We start from the raw sequence: 12227 nt of genomic DNA on the forward strand, positions 1-12227 counted from the left end.
AGTCTATTAAAAGTTGTGGGTCAGGTGAACTCCATGATACACTTTGGGGTTCTCTAAACCCTGGCCCATAACACTGGTCATGGGTTCTGTGTGACTCTATGTGGCTGATGAGCTCAATCCGAGAGCCGCAACTTTGGCCGCACACTTGGTAGGTATTTCAGGGAGGTGGGATTGGTCTTTTGGGCTCAAGATCACTGGTATTCCTTTCTCAGGCTCCTTTTCGGACCTCCTTTTGCTGTCAGATTTTCTCGAAGAATTGTGTCCTTTCAATCAGAAGGTTCTTTGGTATGTCTCTTCTGAGCAAGGGTCTCCCAGGCATTGACTACTGTGTTGAATTTCTTGAGGTAAGCCTTCAGGGTGTCTTTGACGCCCTTCCTTTGTCCTCCTCTTGTTCAGGAGCCTTCTTTGAGCCGGGTGAAGAGGATTTGCTTTGGCAGTCAGGACTCTGGCATCCGAAGCACATAGCCAGATCAGTGGAGTTGGTTCAAATGATCATGGACTTGATGTTGGTGCTTTCGGCTCCTTCAAGGACACTGATGTTAGTATACCTGTCCTCCCAGCTGATGCGGAGAATCCGTCTCAGAAAGTGTTGATGATACCTTGAGGTGGCATCTGTATGTAGTCCAAGTTTCTGAGCTGCATAGAAGAGTTATGAGGACAACTGCCTTGAACAGAAGGATCTTGGCATCAGCATGGATGTCATAGTCCTCAAAGACTCTCGTCCTTACGAGTCCGAAGGCGGCGCTCACCGATTGGATAGGATGTTGGATCTCTTCATCAATGTCAGCCTTAGATGAGAAGTGGGTTGACAGGTAGGGGAAATGTCCCACATTTGGTAGGATTTCTCCGTTGATCTTGATGGAGAGAGAGACCAGTGGCGCGATTATCCGACCCCCCCACTGGGTCGGAGAATCGCCGGGGCTTGGCGGGAATCCCGCCCCTGCCGTGTCCCGAATTCTCCGCCACCAGAGATTTGGCGGGGGCGGGAATCGTACCGCGCCGGTCGGCGGGAATCGCGCCGGTAGGGAGGACCACCCCCGGCGATTCTCCGGCCCGCGATGGGCCGAAGTCCCGCCGCTGTCAACCCTCACCCGCCGGCGTGGATTAAACCACCTTTTGAACGGCGGGACAAGGCGGCGCGGGCAGGCCCCGGGGTCCTGGGGGGGGGGGTGCGGGGCGATCTGGCCCCGGGGGGTGCCCCCATGGTGGCCTGGCCCGCGATCGGGGCCCACCGATCCGCGGGCGGGCCTGTGCCCTGAGGGCACTCTTTTTCTTCCTCCTTCGCCATGGTTTTCACTATGGCGGAGGCGGAAGAGACCCTCTCTCCTGCGCATGCGTCGCCCGGCGGAGACCATTCGGCGCCGGCTGGCATGGCGCCAAAGGCCTTTCCCGCCAGCTGGCGGAGCGGAAACCACTCCGGTGCGGGCCTAGCTCCTCAAGGTGAGGGCTTGGCCCCTAAAGGTGCGGAGAATTCCGCACCATTGGGGTGGCCCGACGCCGGAGTAGTTCCCTCCACTCCATTACGCTGGAACCCCCCCGTCCCGTCGGGTAGGGGAGAATCCTGCCCCAGATCTTGGTAAAGGACTTGAGACTTCTTGGGTTTGAGGATGAGACTGATCCTTCAGTATGCTTCTGCAAAGGCGTGAAGCATGATTTTGAGATTCTCTTCTGAGAGAGTGGAGGTGGCATTGACATCCGCATTCTGAAGCTCCATGCTTGACTCCAGTCTTGACCTCCAAGGTTTCTGTTTTATTTCCATCAGCGAGGACCTTCCGGTAGGATTTCATCAGAGATGACTAGTGGATAGCGAGGATTCCGGCGATCATCCTCCCAGCGATGGAGAATCATGCACTTCCCACAGTCTGCTTTCTCTCCTTTCTTCAAGATGGTAGCAATGATGGCATCCGTGAGGTGGATTAAACGGAAAGTGGATCATAGCACAAGACATAGTGTGGCTCAGCTTGATTAGTTTAAGATCTATTATTCAATCACAAAACATGTTGAAGTATTGCTAGCTATTTGGAGATGGTATATATTGTTTAAAAATTCAGGCAGCGAAGCTTTAACGCCCACGTAGAACTAACCCACTCAAAGGCTATTGACCAAGTTTGTTCATTTTAGGAATGCAAGCCTCTGTTCTCCATTAGTAGCTAATTGAATCATTTATATCAATTATTGTCATCTTGTTTGATAGAATAACTTATCACAGTGAAAATGTTTTGTGTCTCACAGTTATTTGTGTACATCATTCTGATGTTAACCATTAAACTAACAGTATTGCAGTCATTTATTAACAAGTGAGACATTATGAAGATATTATGTCGTTATTCAATAATGATATTGGTAAGTGCTGAGTTGCAAGCACAGGAACTGGACGATTGTTGCAGAACATGTCCAGAGTGCTTCTTAGTTATATTATCATCAGTAGACTTTCAATTCCAGAATTTTTTAATTGACCTGAAATTTCACCAGCTGTCACGGTGGGGTTCAAACCCAGGTCCCCAGAGGATGACTCCGGGTGGTCTGGGTTGTTGGTAGTGACAACACCATCACACCACCATGGTCGTGTACAGAGTGCCAGGACCAATACAGTGTACGGTCACCCGAGGTTGGAATTGAACCCGGGACCCTGGAGCTGCCAGTCAGCAGTGCTAACCACTGTGCCACCGTGCCACCTCATGGCATGGCAGCCATGGAGGAGGAGGATATTCACTCCTGGTGGCCGTGAAGGTCACTGCAGCACTAAACCACTATGCTACCGGGTCATTCCAGGGCTCGAGGTGGAACATAGGATCTCACAGTCATCAGCCCACAGGTACATCTAGGAGGTGATAGATGCTCCGTATGCCTGGGCATCAGACTATATCACCTTCGACCTGGACCAGGCCCACCAAGATGTCGGGGCTGCAGGATTTGCCACCATTGCCGGGATGCCATAGGTCCAGGGTGCAATCAAGGGCATGCATGTCACCTTGCATGCTCTATAAGTACCAAGACATCGTGGAGTTCCCTATATTAAGAGGAAGGGGCTCCAATCCCTCAATGTTCAGAGCGTGTGCAACCACTGCCTCAGAATCATGCATGTGTGTGCCCGCTACTCAGGGAACATGCATGACAGCTACACAATGGGGCACTTGGATATTCCAAGTGTCTTCCAGGACCACCCCAGGATGACGGATTGGCACATGGGGCCAAGGGATACCTGTTGAGGATGTAGCTAATGGCACCGGTGTGGATGCCTGAGACTGAGGTGGAGACCTGATACAATGAGGCCCATGATGCCACCATGCTGTCATTGGTGCATCAGGCTACTTAAAATGCGGTTCGGTGCCTGGACCGCTCTGGCGGTGCCCTGCTGCACACCCCCCCCCCCCCCCCCCCCCCCCCCCCCCAGGAGGGTCTCCTGCTTTGTCTTCATCTGCTGTGCCCTCCACAATCTGGCAGTGGGACGACATACTGGAGGAGGAGGAGGCGGACCAGGAAGAGCTGAAAAATGACCCCCAAGGAGGAGCCAGAGGATGGAGGACAGGCTGCGGCGAGGATCCGACATGCTAGAGGACCAGGGAGGCGCTCATCGTCTCCAGATTCTCCTGGAACGAGGCTGTTCCATCAGCTCAACAACCCCCTACTCCCGGTCCATTCCCCCCCACAATCCCTCTCAATCCCCTTATTGCCCCTCCAATCCCTCCTCCATTTCCCCCCCCCCTCAATCCCTCTCCCCCATCACACCGCCCCCCTCCCTTACCACCCTGTTCCCTCCTCCAAGGGTCTGTGTAACATCACTGAGGGGTGGTGTGTCGGCACTGTCAGCGGGTCTCTATACAAGGCAGGAGAATGTTGATTACTCGCTGTGAGGAAATCTCTGCTGCTGCTCAGGATCTGATTAATCTGACTCCTGTCTTTCCGCTGACATAGAACGTAGAACATAGAATTTACAGTGCAGAAGGAGGCCATTCGGTCCATCGAGTCTGCACCGACCCATTTAAGCCCTCCCTTCCAGCCTATCCCCCTAACCTATTAACCCCTCCTAACATTTTGGACACTTAAGGGCAATTTCGCGTGGCCAATCCACCTAACCTGCACGTCTTTGGGCTGTGGGAGGAAACCTGAGAACCCGGAGGAAACCCACGCAGCCACGAGGAGAACGTGCAGACTCCGCACAGACACCGACCCAGCAGGGAACAGAATGGACCCTGGTGCTGTGAAGCCACAGTGCTAACCACTATGCTACCTGCTGCCCCTGAACCTGGGACCCTGGCACTGTGAAGCCACAGTGCTAACCAGTATGTTACTGACAGCATGCTCATACCCATCCTTACGACAGAGTCAGCATTGGGGAGTTTTGATGTTGGACCACTGTGTCGGAGGTGTGGGTGTGAGGGGGAGGGGCGGGGGGCAGGGGATGGTCAAGCCAGTCAGGCTTGCTGTGAAGATTAATGTGACAGAAGCTTTGCATGTATCATGTGCGACAAATTTTAATAATGGACATTTTAATGTGATGGAGTTCCATTTCCCCTATTTACAGATAGTAACCTCGCCCACTCAGTGCTCCTCATTCTTCTTGATCTTTGTGGTTCAGTGCTTTGTTTAGGTGTGTCCCCGGGATGCACATCAGAGATAGAGGCAGCCTCATGCTTTCTGTGTTCTGTGGCCTTTCATGCTCTTGGCAGACATCCTCTGGAGAGCCTGGAGCTGAGAGCCCCAGTCTACTTACCAATGTCACAGACATCGCCGTGCCACCCTATTCTGCCCGCTGCCCTTGAGCTACATCTGTGTCAGGAGGGGGGGATTCAGAAGAACTGGAGACCATCATAATCTCGTTGGTGGCTGGCGTCAGGATGCTCCAGCGCTTCCTCCTCCCTGATGGTCCCCGTTGGGCCCTGGGTAACTCCATGGGATTGCGCAGCAGCTGGAGTGAACTCCAGAAGCCTCTGGGTCATCTGACTCTGCCATCCTTGGCGCTCTCCACTGTCTGCACTGTGGTGTCGATGCCCCAGTGATGCTCCTCAGTGACTGCAACATATCATAGAGTTTACAGTGCAGAAGAAGGCCATTCAGCCCATTGAGTCTGCACCAGCCCTTGGAAAGAGCACAATACTTAAGCCTACGCCTCCACCCTATCCCCACCTAATTTTTTTAGCAATTTAGCATGGCCAATCCACCTAACCTGCACATCTTTGGACTCTGGGAGGAAACAGAGCACCCGGAGGAAACCCACAGAGACACATGGAGAAAGTGCAAATTCCACACAGTCACCCAAGGCCGGAATTGAACCTAGGACCCGGGAGCTGTGAGGCAGCATTGCTAACCACCGTGCTCTGCAGTGCCTCGGCAATACCCACCTGCATCTTGACATGTCCCTCACCAGCTGGGACATGATGTTGAGGCCCTCAGCCATGGTTGTAACAGACTGAGCAACCCCTTCGACACCGATACTCAAGGTGAGGATGTCGTGCTCCAGGTTTTCCACTGCCGTCCCCTCTTTAGCAGTGTTGGCCTGGGTGCCATGAATTTCAGGCACCATCTCTGGCACCTGAAGTCTTTGACACACCTCCAATTGGCCTTGCAGTCACTGGAATGTTGCTGACGCCTCCTCCTGAACGTCACGGCTCTGGCCTATTATCTGCATCAGCTTTGGGAGAACCTTGTCCAGAGGCTCAGCATCTGGCTGGGACCCAGCTGTGTCCTGGGATCCAGCAGACCTCTTACTGCTGTCTCCCTTGAATGTTCCTGCATCCACCTAATGTGCATCAGCAACTGTGTGGTGCTCAGCAGATAGAGCCCCTGGTGGAAGGTGTGGGTTAAAGCTGTGACGCCTCGCCAGTGCTCTCCTCAAAGCTCTCACCCAAAGTGTTCTCTTGAATGGCAGGGGGGTGTCCGACTCCGGATGGGAGGCCTCATCAGATGGAGATCCTGTGAGACAGTGGACATTGGTCAGTGAGAGCGAAGGATAATTGTCTGGGGCATCAACAACTCACTACAGACAGGTCACCTGAGTGAAGGGACAGTGGATCCTCACTTCTCTGGCACAGACCGACTTCGCTAGCGACTATTGCTCTCTCCTCCGGCAACCCTATGATCTCCAGGGCTCGCTCCTCATCAGGGGACTCCTCGCCCCTGTCTTTGCTCTTTCCTTCTTATTATGAGCTTTCTTCTCATGCACGGACAAAGAGAGGACACTGTGAGCCATGGACTTGATGTCTATGGCACGTGTGGGTGCTGTATATAGATGAAGGGGTTGAGCTGGTGGGTGACAGGGTTTCTGAGGAACAAGCTTGAAGTCGGATGTGGGGAAGGTGTGAGGTGTCAGCCAGTGGATTGGGGGGGGAGGGTTTTGGCAATTTGAGGGGTGGTAGGTGGAACTGATGCCAGGAGAGAGTGGTAACTTACTCTTGCAACTCATTGGAGGTCGTTCGACTTATTCTGACATTGGAAGGCAATCTTCCGTCATGCTGCCCACACTCACTGCAGCTGCTATTGCTTCCAGGCAGCATTGGCCACCCTGCTGCTGGTTCCCCAACCCCTTCAGGGGAACAGGATGTCCTGCCAATCATCGACGGCGTCGTGAAGCCTGGCCAAGTTGGCATTCCCAAAGCAGGAGTACAGGTGTGGGAGTACAGGCAAGGGTGGGGTGGGGGTGCAGGGGTGAGTGGGGTGGGGGTGCAGGGTCGAGTGGGGTGGGGGTGCAGGGGTGAGTGTGGTGGAGGTGCAGGGGTGAGTGGGGTGGGGGTGCAGAGGTGACTGGGGTGGGGGTGCAGGGGTGAGTGGGGTGGGGGTGCAGGGGTGAGTGGGGTGGGGGTGCAGGTGTGAGTGGGGTGGGGGTACAGGGGTGAGTGGGGTGGGGTGCAGGGGTGAGTGGGATGGGAGTGCAGGGGTGAGTGGGGTGGGAGTGCAGGGGTGAGTGGGGTGGGGATGCAGGGGTGAGTGGGGTGGGGTGCAGGGGTGAGTGGGGTAGGGGTGGAGTGGTGGGAGTACAGATGAGGATGCGTTGGGGGTGCAGGGGTGGGAGTACAGATGTGGGTGGGGTAGGAATGCAGGCATGGTTGGGGGTTCAGCAAATGAGGGCGTAGACACGAGTGGGATGGGGGTACAGGGTTGGGGTTTAGCGGTGGGTGTGGGGCAGTACGGGGAGTGGATGGGTAGCCATTGTCAGTTCCCCAGTCAGACAAAACTTACCCAGAGCCTGGGCCAGAAGAAACACAGAAATTCAGTCAAAAGTTTATTTCGCTGGGTTCCTCATTAAGGTCAGCAACATCTCCAAGTTCCAGCCTTACAACCTTTGCCCCACTTTCCCTGTACTCTTCCTGTCTCACCACTAATATCAGGGAAATGTAACATTCAGCAGTCATCAGGAAATTGATGGATACTTTGTAATTACAAGCATCTCATGCATCCCCTAGACATGATACCTCCAGTACATTTATCTGTGTGTAATGAGGCAAACGCAAATAAAACTATTACTGTAATTACTTGAAATCTGAATGTATTTAAAAGAGCAAGACATTCTCATTAGTATGGGAAGATGTATTTTTACCAAACATGTATTCTGTTGGGATTAGAAAGGGGAAGGAGTGGGGGCAGTGCAGTGTGAAATCAATCATCTTTTTAATTCAGCACTACAGGTAAAACACCATTCTCGGTCCAAAGGCATTAACAGTATTTCAGAAATTATGGAAGGGGTTGTCCGCATAGAAATATAAGGTCCTTGTTTTACAACAGCAGAAAAAAATGTTTCACCTTTCCTTCCATCATGTCAATTGCTCATGATGCCTTTTAGCAATATGAGCTTGATTTTAACCACCCCGCCTGGGGGGAACTGGGGGACAGATTGGTGCAGTTAAATTAAATGAGTCACTGGCCCATGGTGGTCCTACTGGGTCCAGATATTAACCTGTTGTTTTGAGCAGGTGGACAGGAAAACTTCAGGAGGGGGGCAGGATTCTGTTTCACATGGATTGAGTTTGATGATGTCTTCAGGATCTAATTTACAATTTCAAGCTGAGGCCTGACTGAGGTGGTGAGGGTGTGGGTGGGTGGGTGGGGGGGTAGCGGGATTGAGGGAGTGTGGGGTGTGGGGCAGTGAGTAGGGTAAGCATATACAGCTCCCAAGTCAGACAAAACCTACCTAGCGCCAGAATCTATGGGCCAAAATCAATGGCCACAAAGTTTACGAGTTGTGAGCCTGGCAGTTACGTAAACATTTATTTTGCCCGCGAATTGACGGAGTCAATTTGCATGCGACTAGTAGATACCTGTACGACTATGGGCACTTCTCTGCTGTCCTCCTGGGTGAGGCAGAATCTGAGCTAATTTCCTTTAATAATAATAATAATTATTATTATTATTCAATAATAATAATATTCAATAATAATAATTATTAATCATTATTATTATTGAAAGATTATTATTATTATTTCAAAAAATTAAGTTAAGTGAGCAGGCAACAACTTGGCAGATGGAATATAATATAGGAAAATGTGAAGTTATGCACTTTGGTAGGAAGCATAAAGGAGCTGAATATTTTTAAATGGAGAAAGACTGCGGAAAGCTGCAGCTCAGAGGGATTTAGGGGTCCTCAGGCATTAATCACAAAAATAATCCGAGTAATCTTTCTTAGTGCCACAAGTAGGCTCACATTAACACTGCAATGAAGTTACTGTGAAAATCCCGTAGTCGCCACACTCCCGCGCCTGTTCGGGTACACTGAGGGAGAATTCAGAATATCCAATTCATCTCACAGCATGTCTTTTGGGACGTGTGGGAGGAAACCGGAGCACTAAGAGGAAACCCACGTAGATATGGGGAGAATGTGCTGACTCCACACAGGCAGTGACCCAAGCCGGGAATCGAACCAGGGTCCTTGGCGCTGTGAAGCAACAGTGGTAACCATTGTGCAACCGTGCCGCTAACATGGAAGTTCAGCAGATAATAAGGTTGGAAAATGGAATGTTGGCATTCCTGTCAAAGGGAATGGAGTATAAAAGTAGGGAAGTCTTGCTTAAACTATACAAGGCACGAGTTAGACCACACCTAGAATACTGTGAACAGTTTCGGTCCCCTTATCTAAGGAATGATATACTGGCGTTGGAGGCAGTCCAGAGAAGATTCATGAGGCTGATCCAGGGTATGGAGGGATTTTCTTTTGAGGAGTGGCTGAGTAGGTTGGACCTGTCGTCATAGGAGATTAGAAGAATGAGAGTTGAACTTATTGAGACATATAGGATTCTCAGAGGGCTTGACAGGATAACTGCTGAGTGATTGTTTCCCCTTGTCATAGATTATCAAAGAACTATCATAGAATTTACAGTGCAGAAGGAGGCCATTCGGCCCATCGAGTCTGCACCGGCTCTTGGAAAGAGCACCCTACCCAAGGTCAACACCTCCCCCCTATCCCCATAACCCAGTAACCCCACCCAACACTAAGGGCAATTTTGGACACGAAGGGCAATTTATCATGGCCAATCCACCTAACCTGCACATCTTTGGACTGTGGGGGGAAACCGGAGCACCCGGAGGAAACCCACGCACACACGGGGAGGATGTGCAGACTCCGCACAGACAGTGACCCAAGCCGGATTCGAACCTGGGACCCTGGAGCTGTGAAGCAATTGTGCTATCCACAATGCTACCGTGCTGCCTTGTGGGAAAGACGAGTGGGCATAATCTCAGAGTAAGGGGTCACCCATTTAAGATAGAGATAAGGAGGAACTATTTCTCTCAGAGGGTTAAGAATCTGTGTAATTCTTTACCTCAGAGGGCTGTAGAGGCTGGGTCATTAGGTATGTTCAAGGCTGAGATAGACAGACTTATAATCAGCTGATTGGCCTACTTCTTCTCCTACGTCTTATTCTCTTTTATGTACCCGAGGCTGAGAATCTTTTTTTAGTTCTCCTTGCATTTGATACATTGTTGCTCCTCTCAACTGGACTCCCCAGTGGAGTTTATCTGCATCCACGTGGGGAAGGCATGTCTCACCTCTCTCAGGCAAACGGGAATCCAAATAACATTCCACATCCCCTCGCACTCCACAGCTGAAGGAGTGAGACCGTTGGGCATTGGGGGTCCCCAGGCTCCCCTGACACCATTAACAGGATGGCGATGGGTACTTTTCATCCCAAGGTTGCCCAGAAACTCTCAGAATTAGAGGGATCTCCCATACTTGCGCCCTGAACTTTTTCTAATGGGTTCCACTGGACTCAAGCTGGAGTTACACTGGGAATCCAGTCAAACTCTTGAGGTTTCTTTCGGAACATTTTATTTCTCAATGGTCTAAATCTTCCGATCAGGATCGGAACCCCTATTTCCATCACTGATCAGATAAACATATACTCATTTACTTTCTTCCTGACTGACTCAGTGCAGGAAAGCTTGGAGGGCAGATAGTGATGTAGTGGCAATGCCACTGGACTTGTAACCCAGAAGCCTAGGCTAAATCCCACCATGGCAGCTGGTGGAAATTAAATGTAATTAATCAATCTGGAATATGAAGCTAGTCTTAGTAATGGTGACCATAGCATCTATTATCGATTGTTATAAAATCCCATCTGGTTCATCCCCTTCAGGAGATGAAATCTGCCATCATTACCTGGCCAGACCTACATGTGACCCCCCAGACCCACAGCAGTATGTTTGACTCTTAACTGCTCTCTGAAATGGCTAGGTAGTTCAAGGGCAATTAGGGATTTGCAACAAATGCTGGTCTTGATGGCAACATCTCCACCCCATGAAAAAATAAAAGGAGCAGTGGAGAGAATCTGCACAGTGGCCATGTCCCCGTTCTTTGTTTTACGGCACTAGCTATTGTATTCTATTAAGTAAAACTTTAAATGCCTCAATGGTAAGGTAAAGTAGGCAATGTAAGTGGGTGATGGCATAGGGCGGGTATGTGTCAGGCAAGCGACCACTCGGAAGCCTCCTACTGCCCGAAGAGTCTCCTGTGCCCGGCCCATACCCAGGCCAGGCCCCCCTCATCTGGGTAAATCAGGGCCTGGTGGTGAGGTCAGGCCTTGGCAGGGCATGGGGGCATCGGAGGGTGGGGGAGCAATCAAGTGGTGAAGTTGGGTCAGGAGGGAATTAGGGAGGTTGAGAGGGGATTTGGAGGGTGGCGGGGGAATTGGCTGGAGAGGTTGGGTCAGGTTGCGTTGGGGGGGGGGGGGTGCAGGGTGGGGTGGGGTGGTGGGAGTCAAGGTGGGAGATGGTGGGGGAGGGGAGGTGTATAGTTATCTAGGAGTTAGGTTAGGATTTTTCAGTCCATGTCAGTAAGTCAGAACAGTCCAATGTCTCTGACTTTAACTTAGAATTGGAGCTTTTTTTGACGGGTCTCAGGGAGCAGGAAAATTTTCAATCAGAAGTTTCTGGGAAATCCTCACTGAGTCAGTGCATTGGGAAATCCACGGAGTCCCTCAGAGCATCTTGGGGGATATGTCCATTCTCTGACTACCCAGGGGCCTGAGGGTCTGCGCCGATTATGGAGGGTGAAAATTAAAAAGTGTGTATGCCATATGATTGCATTTGGAGGTACGATGCATTAATACTGAGGACTGAACTGAAATATGGCTGTTTAGCACAGGGCTAAATCGCTGGCTTTGAAAGCAGACCAAGGCAGGCCAGCAGCACGGTTCCATTCCCGTAATAGCCTCCCCGAACAGGCGCCGGAATGTGGTGACTAGGGGCTTTTCACAGTAACTTCGTTTGAAGCCTACTTGTGACAATAAGCAATTTTCATTTCATTTCATTTCAATGCTAATACTGAGTGCATTAATGAGGTGAATCTCTTGATGTCACGCCTGCCCTCTTGCTTCACACTTTGACAGGGTTTAGCGGAACTCTGTGGGATTTCCCATCAATTACACCAATGGAGAGGGAGAAGATCCAAGGAAATTCACGCTCAATGTATTGATTGGAAATTCAGTCAACCAATATTTTAACAATCATTAACCTGCTTGTTAACATCTTCTTTAAAATAGCATCACTACACTAATGTGCTTTTAGTTAATTGTGCGTATTGGGCCCCTGGGTATTGTGTTATGTTAGTGCAGTATTGTCAATGCATGGATGCAAGTAAAACGTTGATGCTGTGGAAACATTTTTTCTCTTGCAACTGGCATAGTAAAAATGTTATTTGTTTAATATATTTATAAGGCAGGAGATGAGAGTAAAACATGTGATTGAATATTTCATACCATTTTATCTGCATTTAAAAGATGGCATGCGTTCCCATTTGCAGA

Source organism: Scyliorhinus torazame, chromosome 6, assembly GCF_047496885.1.
Source record: "Scyliorhinus torazame isolate Kashiwa2021f chromosome 6, sScyTor2.1, whole genome shotgun sequence".
Taxonomy (NCBI): Eukaryota; Metazoa; Chordata; class Chondrichthyes; order Carcharhiniformes; family Scyliorhinidae; genus Scyliorhinus; species Scyliorhinus torazame.